The 18,363-nt window shown below is 44.8% G+C and overlaps 1 protein-coding gene across 2 annotated transcripts in view; it reads left to right on the forward strand.

The window, feature by feature from the left end:
* Nucleotides 1-11,106: 11,106 nt before the first annotated feature.
* Nucleotides 11,107-18,363, forward strand: part of TEX2 (testis expressed 2) — a 39,923-nt gene continuing 32,666 nt past the window's right edge. The window contains exons 1-2 of one of the 2 annotated variants that reach the window (XM_048964691.1): nt 11,110-11,236; nt 11,837-12,009. The gene's annotated coding sequence lies outside the window, so the exon portion shown is untranslated. Of the gene's footprint in view, nt 11,237-11,836; nt 12,010-18,363 lie in introns of both variants that reach the window. The other variant, XM_048964690.1, reaches the window with a different exon arrangement.

An 18,363-nucleotide genomic window follows, 5' to 3' on the forward strand; every position in this document is an offset into this window, starting at 1 on the left:
TTTCAGAACGCCACCTGTGCATGGTGGAGTAGCAGTGGGACAATTTAATGTTTTCAGATTGTCCCCTGGCTAATCCTAACTTAACCCTAAACTATTTTGGATTTAGCCTGTAACAAAAGTTCTTTATTAGCTCTCCTGAAACATAGCTGTTGTATCAACTTCTCAGAGTGCTGTGCACTGCTTTGAGCACTTTTGTTTTGTCTTACAGATATACCAAAATAGTTTAAAGTGTGGGACATTAGATCAGCAGACATCTCCAGTGAAGACAAGGTCAGTCAGCCCATGAGGTAAATGACCACACAAGGCATCCAAATGTCCTGTTGTGAGCATGTCTTCTGGATGCCAGATGAGCCTTATTGTCTCATTAGAAACATCTGGGAAATAAAGTCTTGAATCTGCTACTGAAACAGATTAAAGCCCAGATTAGAGTTCAAACACTACGTTATTGAAAAGCAACCAAAAAAACCCTCCACATTTCTACCTTATAATCAAGTTGAGCTTAACAAATATACAATGAGGTGTGTTGCTAAATATTTGCATCAGTTTGAGGCAGGAACAGGCATGGGTTTACAAGGGAGAGTAGAGGTGTGGTGACTGGAGGTGGCAGCTGTTTGCTCTGCTGTGAGCACCAGATGGTTCTCTTGTTTTTCCTGGGTGCACACAACGATGCGCAACCTTGTGTCCACCCCACTTAGATGGAGGCTGTGTTTGTGTGGTAGCATTCATGCTGTGTTGCACCTGCAGGAACCAATCTGTATGCACAGTGGTGATTCATGTGAGACTGCAAGAAAAAGAACCTTGCAGAACAGGGCCCACGGGTGTCATTTGTGTTGGTGGTAACTGGAGGCTGCCTCTGTGAGATGAGAAAGAGGCTTTTGTTTCAGACTCTCCCTCCACCTTAAGAGGGTTTGTTCTGATTCAAGAAGAGCAAGGACAAGTACTTTTTGCTTTGAACATTTGGGTACTGCTTTTTATACTTTTGTTCCTAAGAAAGAAATTGTAATGATGGTGTTACCTTCCTTTATTGATACTTTTTGCAGTTTGTTAATGTTTTCTAGCTAGCAGAACCAAGGGTACAGATGTGAGAATTTCTCAACACTTTTAAATCTGAAAGTCCAGTCTAGTAGGGATTTTTCCACCTCATTATCATTTTTATATCGTTTTTTTTTTTTGGTAGTGAGTGCTTTCAGTGAGAATTCACGTTAGCTGTTAAAAATCCTTTTGACAGAAGAACTGAAGAAGGTTCTCAGGCCTTTGCAGCACGCCTTTCTGAGCAGCAGGGCCACATCTTGCTGGAACTGAGCACATTTAGAAAGAGCCCTGCCCATCCTACTGCTTTGCTTGATGAATTTTGTAGTATTTCTACTTTTGCAGAGCAGAATCTTTGATACAGAAATGCATTGCATCTTTGCCACTGTTATTTTTTCCATTCCCAGCAAACTAACAGCTACTTATTTTCTCGTCCGATGTAAGCGCATTTCTGCGTGACCTCGCGTGGAAGAAATGAGCTCTGATTCGTTCCGGGAGCCGCAGGGCCGGGCCGAAAGCCGCGCTGCCCGCCGTGCTGAGCCGGCCGGGGCTGACCCCTGCTGGGGGAACCCCTGCAGCTGCGGCCCTAAGGTCAAGCGAGCTTCGCGAGTTCGATTCCCACCCCGATACGGATTCTTGGTCTGGATCTCGACCGCTCTTCATGAAGAGTTTTCATAGCATACCAACCAGGCCTCCTTTCTCTCTCGCGAAGGTTAATGAATTGTTTGTAAAACGCTGGGCACCACTTCTGGAAGAGTAAATATCCTGTTCGTCAGTGGGTGAATGAAACCCGCAGCTTATTTACTTTTCTGGGCATGTTATGTGTTTGTTCTGATTGCCTCTTTGTGAAATCACTGGTAAGCTCTCCGGCATCATAAGCCCCCAGCTCTGGGGACGGCAGTAGTGCTGTCAGACCGGGCATGGCTGCTCTCCTGAGAAGGAACGGATGCATAGAAGGAAAGGAAAAAGAGTGAGAAAACGGCTGGAAAAAATCACAGCAATTACAGTAGAAATCAAACTGATGGATAACAAAGTATCAAGATGAATTTAAAATGCTAGCATATTTTGTTGTTTAGAATTTCAAGGCCTTTCTGAATACACTTAAACATCGCTTTTACAGTTATTTGGGAAATAATAAGCATGTTGTCGTGTCTCCATAATCACACAGAAAAACAGGGCTTCTTGTCTTCATCCTTTGAAATGCTCCTCTCTAAATCAGAGGTGTTCCCATTAAAAAGGAACAAAAAACAAAACAGAATCTAGCAATTGTGAGAATGTGGTTTGCATGGGCAGCCTCAATTAAATGCCAGCCTTTATATTCCTACAGGTAATTTGTTTTCTCACCAGTCACAGGCATGTTGAGTGGGAAGGCTGCAAGAATTCTCACTGTTCCAGGAAGTAATCACTGTTGTTAAGGTTTAAATTTAATACCAAAAGAAATCACGTTTTTTTCAGAGAGAGTCAGCTGAAAAGTCTGTTGACAGACAAACAGAGCAGCATGAAGCTGAAAGACTTGGCACAAATCAGCAAATGTCTGAGCAGCCCCTGCAAAGGGACCAGAAACAAATGGCAGAGGGGAGAGAGCATCTCATGGCATTGGTGATGCATGGGGAACGTGCTGTGGCAAAATGAGTACTTGGTTGTTTGGTTGGCTTGTTCCAAACATTCATGTTTTTTCAGAAGTCCCGTGTCTCCTAGAAGTAGAAAATGTACCTGTTGAAGGCAGGCACTTGTGCAAGTAGCAGAAGCGTTGCTTCAGGAAGACTATGGGTTCATTTCAGTTCTGCTGTCAGTGTTTAGCTCTTTGTGGGGACATGTAGTCATGAAGCACTGAGGAACCTGATTCTCAGCTGCTGTAACAGACTATGATGTTGCCACAGGGAACGTGTGTCTTCAGAAGAAAAAATCCTATTATGCTGTTATTTATCTGGCACAATCCAAGCTATGTTCAGCGCTTGCAGCATGACTGCTGAAGTAGTCTGTTTCCACAAAGCACTTATCCACTTTCATGGGGAGAGCTTGGCTTTAAATCCTCTGCACTGGTTTTGTGATTATTCATTTTTTAACTATGCACAAAACCAAGTCTCCACTGCAACTGACACAGTTTCACTTTGAAAATCAGTGAGACAGTGCTGTGAGGGGAGAAACGTCTTGCCTGTGAACTTCATGTTGTTCAGAGCTGCTGAATTGACAGCCCTGATTGACTTCTGTTGTGATGGAACTAATCGTGACAAGTGTCTGAACTCCCCTGTGGCACTCTTCACCCACCAGGCTGTACCCCAGCAGGAGCTTCTGAGCTAGTGCAGTCTCCACACAGAAGTAAGTCACAGAAATACATCGTCCCCTATTTGGAACGACCACTTTCCAGCCTCAGCCTTTCCCTAGGGGGCAGCTCTGGCTGGAGATAAGTGCTTCCATAGCATTAAAAAGGAGAGCTGCTGGCTTATGCTCGGAGTGGAGGGGACAGAGAGGTTGATGTCAGATAGGTAAAAGATGAGGACTTTGTCTTAAGTGGGCTGAATCCTGATAGTATTGCAAGGGGTGAACTTGACATTCCTGCTTGGTAATAGATGTAAGAGTGTAAGGGAAGAAAAAATAGTCAATTCTATTAAAAATGTGTTCAGAGTATAAGGTAATTAATGAAAATTACAGCCATCCAGGTTATTAAATTAGCATGAGTCTGACAATAGAAGATACAGATTGCTTTGGAATAATTTTAAATTATTTAAAGCATGTAAATAATGAAAATCTCACAAAGTCTCCATAATGCAAAACATAGTTCTGATTTTGTTACTGGGTTGTTTTTCACATTTTCATTTCCATTCTGTGGTCATTAAAGAAGCAGGAGCTTTAAAGACCAGGAGCTGGAAAAGCTGCTAAGAGGGAGAAGCTCAGAGTGTCTGGAGATGAGCTGTGATGCTGCAGTATTATCCATGGCGCAGCTGAAATCAGGTAAAGCCAAGTGTCTAAACGCAGTCCTTGTGTGCAAAATGATAGATCAAATCTTCAGGCCAGTGATGGTGTCCAGGTTGCCCACATGGGTGTTCAGAACTAGGTAGCTTGCACTGCCTCCATTACTTGGGCCATTAATGACAGTACATCCCATAAGTGAGGTGAATCAGCCGTGTCTGATAGTCCCCTAGCTCTTAGCACATGTGGCCACAGGCCAAGTGCTGGAAGTGTCAGTGCACACAAATAGAGCAGAAGCAAACCACCTCCCTGGCTGCAAATTTCAAACAATCTCACTAACACAGCCCTGACTCAGTGTACTCCTCAGGGCTGGAGCTTCTTGGAAGAACAAATCTGTGTGTACTCACAGCATGGCCAGGTACTCGATAAACTGGTTCTGCCTGTGGGTGCTGAGCATGCAGCAGCCTTTAGACAATCTGCTCCCTCGGCTGAAAGTCTGACACCTTAAAGGAGCAGAGGGGAAATATGTGGGCTTAAGAGGAGAGATTCACGTTCCTCCTGGCAAACTCTGGGTCTGGTTGATCTATATAGAAGGATGGTATGTTCAGCATGACAGAAAGTATTAGCTGGCTCAGCCCTGAAACCTCAGAACATTGTGTATGCTGCTTAAATCCAGTTTAGTCATTGCTAGAGGGAGGCAAGGCTGCCCTGCTAGAAAATAAGGCTGACACACACCTGTGCTTTGCCAAACAAGAAACATGGATAGGTTTTCTTGAACTATCTTAATCTCCTTTTCCTTCTTTTTTCTCCTTTCTTGCTGAAGTTGCTACTGTCCTACTGATTTGATTTCTTTCTAACTGGTCCAGGACAAATCATGCAACTCTACGTCTGTCTGTATATTGATTGGGACTGTGGCAGGCAGACCTGATTAATGTCCCCTACCAGGAGAAAATGATAATTGATGCTTTTTAATTACAAGTTTCCTGCGTTATGGTCTAGTTTTTCAGCTCATAATTGTTAGCAGTGTAATAGATACTTAAGCAAATTGCTGCCTTTTCCTTTTTGTACTAGATATAGGTCAGATTTTCAAGTTTAGTGGTTATTAACTCTGACACACTAATTAGTGCACTGACTTGCTGACAAAGGTCACATCTGTGTTTTCTTCATTGCGTACAGACACGAACGAGGCCATGTATTCACACCAACCGATTCTCCTAATTGCTGTGCTTCTGGAGCCATTTCTACCAGTGCATGCCACCAGTTTGACTGGTAGCTGCTTTACATCTACTTGTACTTAAGGTAGTGAAGGGCAAAGGAGTGTCAGGAGGCATTATGTCCACAGCCATATGTACCCTGTTCTGCACTCCATAAATCAAAGCAACCATTCTTCATGCACCCTCGACTTTCCAAGCTCTGTGCAGTTGCAGTCAAAGGAATAAAACTGCTGCCTTTCCATGAGGAAGTGAGTAGAGCTTTTATTCCCCTCTTTGACCAGAGCACTTAGATGGTTTTAGGCTCATCAGATTGTTTCTAATAGCAGGCAAAATTGATCGCTCAAGTACTTTGATGCAGCCTTTCTATTTACAATGAAAGTACGAAATTCCGTTTCCTCGAACAGGGAGGAATCAGACAATAGGAGACAGTTTTTCTGCATGCAATTTCAATCCTTTCAGCCAGCACTTTATCCTGAAGCACTCCACTAGCCTTTTTTCTCAAGGTCATTCTCGTGGAGTTTATCTGGTTCTGCCTGGTTTTGAGAGAAGGCTGCCTTTGTCATACCATAGTAGCATAGCTGCTCCAAGCTCTGCCCTTCCCACATCTATAAAGCCCAACATTTCAGCCAGGAGAGCCCTTGAATGTATTGGCTTCTTCTCATGTCTGGCATCTACGCTCTTTCTTAGGGTGACTGCTTCCACAACAGCCTTATTGCTTCTGTAAGAGAGCTTGTTTGCTTCTTATTCAAAAAAGTATTTCATGAAGGTCAACATTAAACCTGTTGGGGTCTGTGAGCGTTTGCCTGAGCCCTGTGGCATTAGGGCTGATGTGTCTCTCTGTTAATGAGGAGGAAGATGTTTGCACACATGGTCAGAGAGGAGGAGTGGGAATATGTGTTGGCACTGGGGAGAGGTGAGATTGTCACTGTTCGTGTGAAGTTTTGCTAAATGCTCTCCTTTCCACTAGAGAGAAGTACCCTGTTGATCAATAAGTAAGATGCACTGCCAATTCTGGACTGGTTTTCTCTGCATTTCTTACTTTACTCATATTTAACCTTGAATTTATTTATAAAGAACTGCACAGAAAATCCTGTCTAAGACAGGAAGAAGCAGAAAGCAAGCCTGGACATCATGTGTTTTCTTGCTGTACTGTCCTGGACAGCTTCCCATCTGTTAATGAATGAATGCTGACATCTAAATCATCCTCAGGGGACGTTCAAGATCCATCTGAGTTCAGTATGAGATTCCTAAATAGCTGTAACAAGCGCATACTTCAAAAGAAATACATTTTACTATTTTTAAAACATGAGAGTTTGGGGAGGCTTTGATTATTGAGAATGTCTTTCTAAATGCAATGTAAAGCAGCACTGAGCAGTCAGTGCGTCTTGCTCAAATTCAGAATTTGTTCATATTCTGAGATGTGATTTGATGCTCTGAAGATTTAACGTATGGCTGTGTTTAGTTTCCTTCTTTTTCTGAGCAGACTGTGTATGTATTTATTAGACTCTTTAGTGTGTCTCAATGGATTAATGTGGAAAACATATTGTCTGTGAGCACTTGAAACGGACTCAGGGATATTGGTTGGGTAGACTACTGAGCAATGTTTAATTGAAAGACTTGGTACTCTGAACAAGACATGACTCACTCTTGAACAGCAGGGAGCAGTTCTTAAATGTGAAAAAAAAACAAGATCATATGAAATATGAAGTCATACGTACAACGTGAAACTGTTTGCATTAGATAGCAACAGCCTAAATTAAATCAGCCTCACAAAAACAGTGCACATTTTGTTTACATCTTCAGAACACAGGGGATGTCCTGTGCAAGGCTACACCTGTGCCAGTTCTCCATCTCAGCTGAAGAAACCAAACTTTCTTCAGAGTTTAATTCCTCTTTTTTTTTTAACAAGGAATTCACCCCATCCTACAGTTTCTGGTTCCACATGGTCAGGCATACATTCAGCTGTGGATCAGATACTCGTGCTCTCAGAGTGAAGCATCACTACTTTCTTGGTGAGTGCTGACAGATGTTTTGACCTCACACAAGCATGATCCAGGAACAATTCCCATTAAGCCTATTGATATGAGTCTTTCTTCAGAGGGTACACTCAGGAGGCCTTACCTGAATCGCTTTTAAAGGAGATTATTTACATTCTATTAAGCCCTTATTGCAGATATTGAGAATTAAGTGAAATTAATTTGATCTAGGATACTTCACTCTGAAACGGAAGGAAACTAAATCAAATGAAGTCCAGTTTAATACTGAGTAACAGCATTCATGCAGGGCTCTTGTTTAACTTTAGTAAACACATTCAAATCACACTTGTGATTAATTGGAATTAATTTTTTGTCTTCTCCTGTGAAGACAAGGGACAATAAAGTTGTCGTGGATGACCTGCCCACATGTTCTGCCATATTCTCTACATGTTACGGACCTAGCTTCTCTTGAATACTGAACAAGTTGATTTGGAGCTCTGGGTCTTAAGGCTGATGCTCATTTTTACTTTATAGCCAATGCTCTTTCCTCTCTAGTAACTATTTCTATTGAGCACACCAGTGTAGAACCTCAGCATCTGTCCAGGCAAGAGCTGAAAGGTACTGCTGACTGTTAAAGCCGTGCTTGTGGAAAAGTTGCTGTGGATTTGCCTAGTTTAAACCTGTGACTTCAGCTGTTCTGTATCAGGAGCACTAAATTTAGTTGTAGATTTAAAATAGGTGAACAATTTGTCAGCTAAAAGGTCAGGATGCTTGCTGTTAATTTTGTGCTTTGCTTTTTCTGATTAAGAGAAAATTGTCTGTATCATCTGCTGTTACTGTCAAGGACTTTTGGCTCGTGCCTTTGCAGGAAAAATGTACAGAAGAGTCACTGTATCCCCTGTGCCTCCTCCCAGCTTTGTGTTTTATTACAGTTGTACTCTGAAGTGCTCCAGCGCTCAGCCAGCATACCCTAACCCACAAAGGTCTCTGCAGAGGGAGAAGTATTGACTTCTCCATCATGTGCAGATCACATTTCAGCCTTTTAGAGTTTTGTGCAATTGCCAGGTACACTGAAATCCAGATACCAGCTCCTGCAACCTTCATGTGACTTTGGCAGCATGCACGTGGCTTTTCGAGTGCACACGGCTATTTGTTGTAGCTCATGGACACCCAGAGATGGGTGGCACCACAGAGGGGTGTGCAGCAGCCTGTGTATCTTCCTGCTGGGATGCAGTGACAGGCATGGCACCAGCCTGAGAAGCATCAGGAGGGTTTTGCAGGCCTGAGCAGCAAATGCAAATTCGCAGCAATCCAACTGCTCCACTGTCCTGGGAGCTCCAGGTGTCACCTTGGCAGTGCTTGGCCAGAGTTCTGGCTCTGCACTCCCTGCTTAGATGGCTGCAGCCTGTTCCGTGCATTGCTCTGACCTGGCAGCCATGAGAGGCTGTTGCTCTCCTACCAATGCATTGCACACAAGCACTGTGGGAAAAGAGTGTTTGGGGAGCTGATACTGCTCCATAGCCGCAGTCAGAACCAGGTGAGGGCTGGCAGGAAGCCTTGGCTTTGCACCAACTGGGCAGCAGCACTGCTTGTTTTTCTGTGTGAAACTTCTCTCCGTTGCATCTGATGCTGTGCAGAGAAGCCAACAAAACAGTAGTAAAGCTGTTCCCATGCATACAAAATTGTCACGATTCATGTGTGCAGACACAGCTGCTGCCTCATTTGTTTTAAAGTTCTGCAGCACAAGATGGTGAGCAGGCCTGCCCTGCTGCTGCCCGCACTGACCCTCCTCAAAACCTTCTGCAAACCCAAGGCAGAACTTGTAATGTTCTATTCTCACAAAAGTACCAACTTCAAACTGTCCTGAGCTGTGAAATTCTGATGGGGATGTTACAGAGAAATGAACTGAATCTCACAGTAGCTCTGGGAAAGAAATATTACTTCTTGCTTTACAGTCCCGCTCAAGCACTGCTTTTAGAAGGCATTTAAATGTCTCCCTCACATATTCTGAAAGATTAAAGTCATTATTTTCAAAAGGAGCTCCTGACTGGAGATGCCTATTTCTAGTGCCTGCAGGCCTGTTGTTTCTCAAAGTGACTGCATATTTACATGTGGGATACGGAAATATTAAAAATACATAGACACGGCTTTATTCTCTTGTCTTTTTATAGGTTGGATGGAAAATGAATTATCCAACAAAAGGATTTATTCTCACAACATGGAATGACTCAAATTCAGCGACTCTTCCTTTTGCCGTGTGAGTGGATTCCCAGCTGAGACGCACCGCGGAGCCCCAAGGCAGGTAACAGCTCATGTCTCAGCTCCCTGCCACCTGGCTCGCCCTTTGCTCGGGTTCTGTCCCTTTCTGGAAGAAGCCTTTGCCGAGCACACAACTTCAAACATTTTTTTTTCTCAAGGCCAGGCCTTTCAGGGCACATGATTCCTAAGTCAGGAGCTACAGAGGTTACAAAAAGCTTCTTGTGAATTGGTCATAGTTTAACAGAGCTGACAACAAGCCATTGCTCTGTTTCAGCCATAGCTTCTGTTCCTGCAGGGATAACCTCCTATAAAGAAAACAACCGTTATCTTATCTTCAGACTTTGGAAACATTAATACCAGCTCTGTATAATGATTCAAAGGTCTGCCTATTTACTATGAGAGCTATAAAAAGAAACCTATCTTAGACGACGGAATATGTTTTTACATATATTTAAACATAATGCTATATTTTTAACTTAAAAAATGACTGCATAATAATGGATGGAACGATGATCACACAGTGCAGTCTTTGTTGGGTTCCTTCAGGTCAGGCAGAGGTGAGACAGATGAGTATGCTGCTGGGACAGCCACAGCTGGAAGATCTGCCCTCCATTTGGTGAGTTTGGCCCTCACCACACTTTGCTGGGTGCTGACAGCTCGGTCACCTCTCCTTTTAGAACTGTATGCAAGAATTGCAGGTTTAAAAATCACTTCTAGGAACCTTAAAGAGCCCAAAGATGGTTAGTGAGAATTCATTTCCACATTGAGGGAAGGCATTGAATTGTTTTTATTCAAACCTAAATTGTTTAAGAGAAGAGGAGTGAGGAGAGATCTTGCAGCCCCATTAATCCACAGAGCAGCTACAGAAACCTGGGTAGCTAAGGCCAGGGTCAGTCCAACCCAGTGAAGATGTTGTAACGAGAAGTTTCCTAAAGGAAGAGCAACATTGTACAGGGAAGAGCAGCGGTTGGGCTGTGGTCTCTTATTGCATGAGACTGTTATGAGAACAAAACCCCTTTGAAAAAGGGAGTTAACCTTTTTATCAGTCTGCAGCAAACTGGGAAATATTAGGAGGGCATAAAACGCGCTCTGACACAGCGTGTTTTCCAGAGCAAAGGCCGGTTGTTTGGGTAACACATTTTGAGCATTTGCATACTGTTTTGACACCAAACAACTTTTATTGTGTCTGCTCGCACACACACTTCCCGCCGTCAGCAGCTGCTGCCATGCAATGATGCAGCCGGTGATTACAGCGCTAAAAATGTACCCGCAGAACCCACACCGACAGCCGAGAGAAACACCCCAACTAAATTCGGTCTTCCGCAGAAGCGGCGGCACGCGGTGCGGCTCCCAGCGGGGGGGGGGGGCGGGAACGGGAGGCGGCGCGGCCTCGGCTCGCGCTTCTCCGGGCAGGGCGCTCGTTCTTCGCGGATGTTTCCAAGTGAGCGGCAGAGGAATGAATCCCAATTAATCCCCCGTCGGTCATCCGCCGCTCTCGTTTGGCAGAGCCGTTCCTCGTGTCATCGCTCCCTTCGGACCGAAACTTCGGCAGCGCGTCGCCCACCCGCGCTCGGGCCGATTCCTCCCTCTGCCCCCCGCCCGTCCCCGCCGCCGCCCCGCCAGGCCGCGGCCCGCCCCGCCTCCCCCGGCTCGCGGCGGCCCCGCGCCCCGCCCCGCCCCTCCAGCCGGCGCTGCGGCGGCTCCGGCAGGCCCGGCCCACCGCGGGGCCCGGATTGGCGGCGCCGGGCAGCTCCGCCGCCTCTCATCCCTTCGCTGCCGCCCGGCGCGGCGCTGGAGGCGCGGGCCGCGGAACGCCGGGGCCGCGCCGGGCAGTGCCATGAGCCGCGGGTAAGGGAAGCGGGCAGGGCAGGGCAAGGCAGGGCCGCGCCGCTTCGGCTGGCTCCGCACGGCGCCGTGCTCCGCTCCGCCGCACCGGGAAGCGGCGCCGCAGCGCTCGGTGTGAGAGCCAGAGCCCGGCGGGGTGCGGGCACGGAGCGAGGAGTGGAAGGGGCGTCCGGCGGCGGAGGAAGGCTGGGCCTGGGGCAGGGCGGAGCCGGGCCGGGGCCGAAGCGGCGAGGAGGGGGCGCCCCGCGGGGCTCCCCGGGCTCGGGCCGCGCCGGGCTGCGGCCGGTGCCGGCGGGTGAGCCGTGCTGGCGGTGCGGGCCGACCCGCCGTTATCCGTGCCGCTGTTGGGCGCGGGTCGGCGGGGCGCAGTTGGATGAGGCGGGAGGTGCGCTCTGCCGGGGCCGCCGCCGGAGTGGAAGCGATGCCTTTAAAAGCAGGCGGCACAGCGGGCTGTAACGCGTGTTCCTGGTGGAACTCGAGGGCGGAGAGCTGATCTGTCCGTCACCTCGAATTGTTTTCTTTTTCTTGTCCCAGGTGTCGGCGTTTCGGCTCCTGAGTCTCTTTTAATTGTTAATGTAATTATATTTTACCTGTCTGTTGCAGCTCAGTGTCGTTTCATCACGTTTCATCAAGTTCCTTCTAAATGTCTGTGCTCAACTTTTTGATGGTTGTATTTGTCGGCAAATGTCTGAAGGAGCTGCAGCAGCAGCTGTCATCTCGGGCAGTTCAGTGTGGCTGAAATGAAACTTTTGTAACTCCCCCGTTGTAACTGCGAGGTAAATCACAGTGAGCCTGGAATGCTGTTAAGATGCTTTGTCATACTCCTCTGTCTTCACATAACTCCTCTTTCAAGATGTTCTTGCCTGCAGAACTCAGGGAAGCAAGGCAGTTTCACAATCTCAGGGCTTTTTTTGGAATTTATAGTAACTATATTCCTAATCTGAATAAAACTAGGCAGTGGGAGTACTTGCTTTCAATTGTCTCTGAATTGGTGTTAAATTTGAAGATAAAAGCAATTTAACTTAAGCAAAAGAAAGTAACACTTTTAGTGTTAGAATTGGCTTTAAAGACTCAGGTTCATTTGTAATATATAAGATGTTACCATTGTGATGGCCTTTAAAGCTGATCCAATGCAGTGCCCTGCTGCGGGTGGCATGTTATTAACTCTCCATGTCGGTGCTGAGGTATGAGGCAGTGTTTCTGAGCAGGGATAAGTAAGGAGCTTTGTCTTTTGAGCAAAAGCACAAAAAGATAATCCTGTGCTCAGAGGCATCTTTTATCAGACTGCTGCTTGATTGATACAATGCCCTGTGCATTGTACTGGTGAGCTCAGCACGCCTTTGGGAAACTTTTGGTCTGTGCAGAGAATTTCTTTAAATGACCTGTGTTGCTTTTATTTTAGAAAAGAAAATCCATTAATGAAATCCAAAGTGAAAACTTGAAGTTCACGGCCCCATAAAGTATATTTGTCAGTTGCTGACTGCTTTTAGTTTGGGTGATAAAACTGTTTAGTAGCTTTGAGTATTGATGGCGGTTATTTGTAAGTAAATGAAGTCTAAGACGACTGAATTACAAACTAAGGAATGTGAAGCTGGAAACATAAGCAGAATATTCAATGCAAGTAATTTCCCTTTTATGCTGTAAGTGTAAATAAAGCAATGGGTGATAGTGAAAGTTACTAGTAAAAAGGGGTAAAGTAACAGGAATAAGCTTAAAATCGTGTTGATAAATGTTGAGATTGTGCTGCTGTAACCTCACCTTTCTATGCCACAGGAACCTGATCCGTTAGGTGAAATCAGAGTAAAGAAATCACTTCCAGCAAGCCTGAGAGGTTACTGACCTTGTCTTGTATGGGATGGACAGGTTCTGAGCTCAGCACTGAACATATGTAAAGGCACGCTCCTGTGATGGTGATCCCCTGTCCTGTTCTCTGTGCAGTGCCCAGGACCAAGCCTTAGCCTGTTGTGGCCCAGGAGACGTGTAGCTTATGGTGTGGGGAGCTGAAGGAAAGAGCTTCTCAGTTAGGACAAATTGTAAGTTTCAAGGGACTGAGAAATAAATAGAGTAAATTTTGGTTTTATGTACATTCTTGGAGCTTGAAAAAGTCGTTTAAAATCTCTGGATTTTTCTTCTTTTCTGTTGGCAGGCTAGAAATGTTGCCGTCAGATATCTGCAGTAAATGGTAGTGTTAATTCAGTGTGCTCTGAAACATTTATCCTTGAATAAAGGCATTATGTCCTGGAAATCCTTACTGCCCAAGGTGAATCAATTAGATGGCAATGTATGTTGGAAAAGGAGAGTGCAATGTAGGTTGAGATATGAGCGAAATAACGATAAGAGTTAATGCTGTGAGCCTTCATGAGCACATAGTTGGTATTGGAAGAGCCATAATATATTCAGAGTAGAAACGTACTCTGGAAATGCATAAGGATGCCATGTGTGGCCAATAAAGGGAATGAACAATGACTTTTCTTACTCTAGGTAATGTAAAGTGGATGCTAGAAAGAATGCCCTGTGATTTCAAGGGGACAGATGTTGAAACAGTGAAATATGGAGAGAGTGATGCTACATGTCAGAGCTGAAGAAGAATAGCACTTAAGGGGCAAATGAGGGAGTTAAGTAAGGCAGTATTGGCTTTGTGCTGGGACGTGGTGAAAGACTTGTTCAAAGAAAAGCCTCCACACAGAGTTGTCTGAACATTCATGTACCCTCTCTCACATGGACACCTGAGAACTCTGAAGGTCAAAGCCAGTCCTGCAACATTCCATGTGACTAACCTTATTCCTGGGGTCCTCCCCTTGATGAAAGGCTCAACCTTGGCTCTGCTGAGCGAGAGCTGGACCAAACTGACTCCAGAGTTCTCTTTCAGCATAAATTATTTTGTTATTATTTTGTTATTATAGAAGTGCTATAGAAAAGAAATGACAAGTGTAAATGTAACTTCCGTGCTCAGTGTAGGGCATCATCTCTCTCAGATTTTGATATCTCAGGTTATAAGCAAGATCACTGTATTTCAGACTTTCACTTACATTTCTGGAGGAAACATCAACCTGCCTGCAGTGGCACATAGCATCAGTGAGCCCTATTCATAAAACACTTCATTATTCCAAGGTGCTCTACAGTGATTGAAAAAGATACGTTCTTCTCTAAAGTGCTTTGTATTTCAGGAGGCAGCAATGACTAAATGAAGGCAATAGTGAGAAAATATGGGCAGGCCGTGATTTTTAGTGTATTAATGGTACAACTATTAAGCTTTTTTAAGGTGTTGTGAGAAAGGAGAGACTTAAAAAAGAATTTGATGGAGAGCAATTTAGTAGCTCTATTGATTTTTATTAGATTTGGTTCCTTTAGTCTAATTCTCCTACTCACTGCCTTTTGTGTGCAGAAAATAGCTTATTTTCCAGGTGCCTTTTCAACTATTAGTGCTTTCTAACTATTTCAACCTCTTCCTGAGTTTGACTGAGCTCAGTTGGTGCAAAGGCTGCCTCCCAGGGAACAATCTCTTCTCTGTTGCCCTGTGACAGTGCCTCCAGCCTAACAGCTGGAGGAGTATTTGACATTAAGGGAGCAAAGGCAGGACTGCTAAGCACAGTGTTGTCTGTCCATCAGAGGTACCACAGGCTTCTGTTAACAGGCTCAGAATTTTGACAGCAGGAAGTTAATAATAATCAGTCAAGATCCCATTATGACTTGAGGCAACAAAACATGAAGAGTTTGTGCTACATGGCCGTGCCTGTGTGTGCCTGTTCACCTGGGGTGTTTGAGGATTGATACTTAACCTCTTGAAGAGTCAGCACTTGGGTGTGTTGTCCCTCAGAAGACCTGGAGATGAATGGAGTCGCCTGGGTTTGGACCAAGCTCTGCATAAGGGTTAAGTTGGCATTCTAGGAGAGAAGGTGACTGAGGGACGCGGGGTGGCAAGATCAGTAAAATGTAGTAAACACTGGTGTTCTCTCTTAAGGGCCAGGAGGGCAGCACAATTGAATTGTTGTATGAACTGGGCTTTGATATTCATTACCCAGCGGAGCTGTGGTTTATAAACTGTTCTGCCCTCTGACCTGGCTGGTGCTGGATGACAGGAACATGGCAAAAGAGTGTCCATTGGTGCTGGAGCAAGTATTGGGTATCTTGGACCGCTTATCCTATTGGTGGTGGATTCTTACCCTGAAGCTGTGAGAACATGGGATGGTCAGTTTAAAAGAGGGTCTCAGGAAACAGTTTCAAAATGCTTATTCAGGATTTAGGACATCCTAAGAAGTCTGAGTCCTAAAAATTGCTACACTGGGTTTAAGTAGCTTATGCAGAAGACTGAGAGCTCTGAGACTCTAGATCTTATTCTGCATTCTGAGTGTTGTGTTTGATTTCAGTTCCAGAACAGGACTGCCAAAATACAGGCACAAAGCAGGCTACTGTCTACCTTTGACACTGGAAATTTCAAAGCAGATCATGGCAGGCTGAAACATTCAACTGCAACCTGTTGTGAACTGCAATGAAGTTACAGTCTGAAATTAAATAGCTGCAAAAATCATTTTGTGTCATTGGAAGCCAAGTTTAAGATAGAGGAATAATAATGTTTTATGAGCCCAAACACAGCCAAAGAGTAAGGCTTCTGTGGGAGGAAGGGAGATAGTCATGCTCATCGCTGTGGTAGTTTGGTTGGGAAATAGTGCCTGACATGTGACAGCAGAGAGTGGGAGCTGCTGCCTGGGTTTGGCTCACAGTATCCTCTGGTTGAGCCTGGAAACTGTGCAACCCGTTTTACATTCTGTCCCAATACTTTTGTGTAACGTTTGGGACTGAATGCATACGTAGATGTGTTTTGGTGGTAAATGAAGTGTATTTCTGTCCTGGTTTGTAAATGCTGTGAAGTTTGATAAGGCTTATCATTCCGAGACCTTCTCAGTGGCACTTGTTGTCAAATTGCTTTCACACGTCTTTCTGTGTGACTTGGCTTGAAGTGCTAAATGAACTGGGAGAAGAGGATAAGAAAGAAGAGGAGGTGATCTGTCAGCTCAAAAGCGTGCAGGTTAATGAAGATTTTGCCAGGTCTTTAATAATCCTTCTGAGCAAATGCATGGCAACTCTTGCACTTTTAGGAAAATGATAACACTATTCATTTTATTACTTGTGTGAATTGTGAGAGATGTAAATGGAGGAAGGAGCAGTTGTACACGACAGCCATCTCCTGTTCTGTAATTCCTGTTACTGTTCCCTTTACAATAACAGGCCTCCTTTTCCAGGATGCTGAACTAAATAGTGTTACAAGAAGCTGAAGATCCATGCCTAACACTGCTAGAAAAACACGTGGACTCCGAGGCTGTAAGAAAAGATTGGGTTAGATTTAAAAGCATAAATGTCTGCTTGCATTGACCTTTCACTGTGAAGCTTTAGGGGTTGGTTCTTGAGTGTTGGATAGATGTTGTGTGTGATTTCTGTTGGGATCACTTTTCACTGTCATTTCTAGTAGCCAGATTTTTAAAATTTCTAGCTAGATATTTTTTTATTCTTTCTACCAACCAAAAAGTTCAAAATTAAGATGATAAAGAAGAGTAAATGGCTGTACAGCACTGTGGGTGTTGTTTTACTACTTCACTCTCATGGGTGTGTGTGTATGTATATATATAAATATATATATATTTAAACTGCTTCCTGCATCCAGGTGCCACAAGCAGTGTATTTACCAGTGAGGCTGTTTAATGGAGAAGAGCTTGTCTCGCTGCATGGTGGTGCATGCAAGGTGAACAGATTTCCATTGCACTTCTGGGTTCCACTGGCACTGCTCTTCAGTTTCCCCAAAAGAGCACCCAGGCCAGTCTGTGAAGTCTTAACTATATATAGCATAACAGAGCCTGCCCTGGTTACTCCAGTCATCAGCTGCTTGCCACCTCATCCTGGATGACTGGCAGAGCTGACACCTGTGCTTGGCTTCCCTGACACCACTGCTCACTGATTAAAAGCCTCTCTTAAATGACTGCACCCCTGCTGTATGGTGATGTGTGAGGAAGTATGTATGCACTTACTGAATTATTAATGTATGTAATTTAGAGTTTGTTACAGCTGATTGACTCTAACTAAAGAGTGTGGGGTAGATGTGTTAAGCATGTATACAAAAACGTTGCCCTGTCTCTGAGGTGAGAATTGCCTGCACAGTACTGTAATTGAAGAAAGCAGGATGTGGCTCAAAGACAGATATTTCCCTTTACCCTTTTGAGTCTGTCTGGTGGCTTTCTGTTCTTTTATCTCCCAGCAAATCGAGACCTTAGCGTTAATGACCTACAGTTAAATTCCTTGCAGCTCCTTGAATGATGCTTTTTCTGTGAATGTGCACACAAAATGTAACCCATGTACAGGGGAGAGAATTGGTTCTCAGTTTTATCAAGTAGTTGAGAATACAGACATTATCTCTGCAGTGGTGGAAACTTTTATGTTGTTGAAGTCATTGGCAGCTTTTGTTAGATAAACATAACTAAGATAGTAGCTGTTTATTGGATAGCAAATACAGGCTGAGAAAAGGATTATTGTGGTCCTTTTTTAACTGAAAAAAAGTGCAAAGGAGAGTAAAAGCAGCAAGCCTGCATGAATACTAGTTGAATCTGAAGAGCTGGAATTCTGAAAAATGCATAGGCCAAAAAGAAGCTATTTTCTTAGTCTTGCAGTATTAATACAGCAGGAAGCAATGGAATCTGGGTATACGTGGCCCTGAGGCACTGACTGTCTGCTCTTGTTTTCAGCTGCTGGGTTTGTCAGATGGGGTCTTAGAAGCAGCTCCCTCTGCTCCCATGTAGGGAAGTGGGACCTGCAGCTCCGTGTGCAGCTCTGTGTGCAGCAGGTCGGGGCTCCTGCCTGTGTCTGCCATACAGAGGCCTGGAGGAATGATTTTGTGTACACATGTTGTCCCGTTAACCCTAGACTGCCTGAGGTCTTCTCTCCCCTGTGGGAAGGGCCTACATCTGCCTGCGTGCTGGATGAGTGAATTAAACCCTGTAGGAACAAATAATTGCTGAAAGGATGAGTAATGGCTGCATTGCGTCCTGCACTGTTGATCTTTGGAAACTACTTTTCACCAGGGGGAGTGAGAACATTTTGCAGAGTGCTGAAAACTTGAGGAAGTGATTAAAGCCTTCTAAAAG

Source organism: Lagopus muta, chromosome 18 (assembly GCF_023343835.1).
Source record: "Lagopus muta isolate bLagMut1 chromosome 18, bLagMut1 primary, whole genome shotgun sequence".
Lineage (NCBI taxonomy): Eukaryota > Metazoa > Chordata > Aves > Galliformes > Phasianidae > Lagopus > Lagopus muta.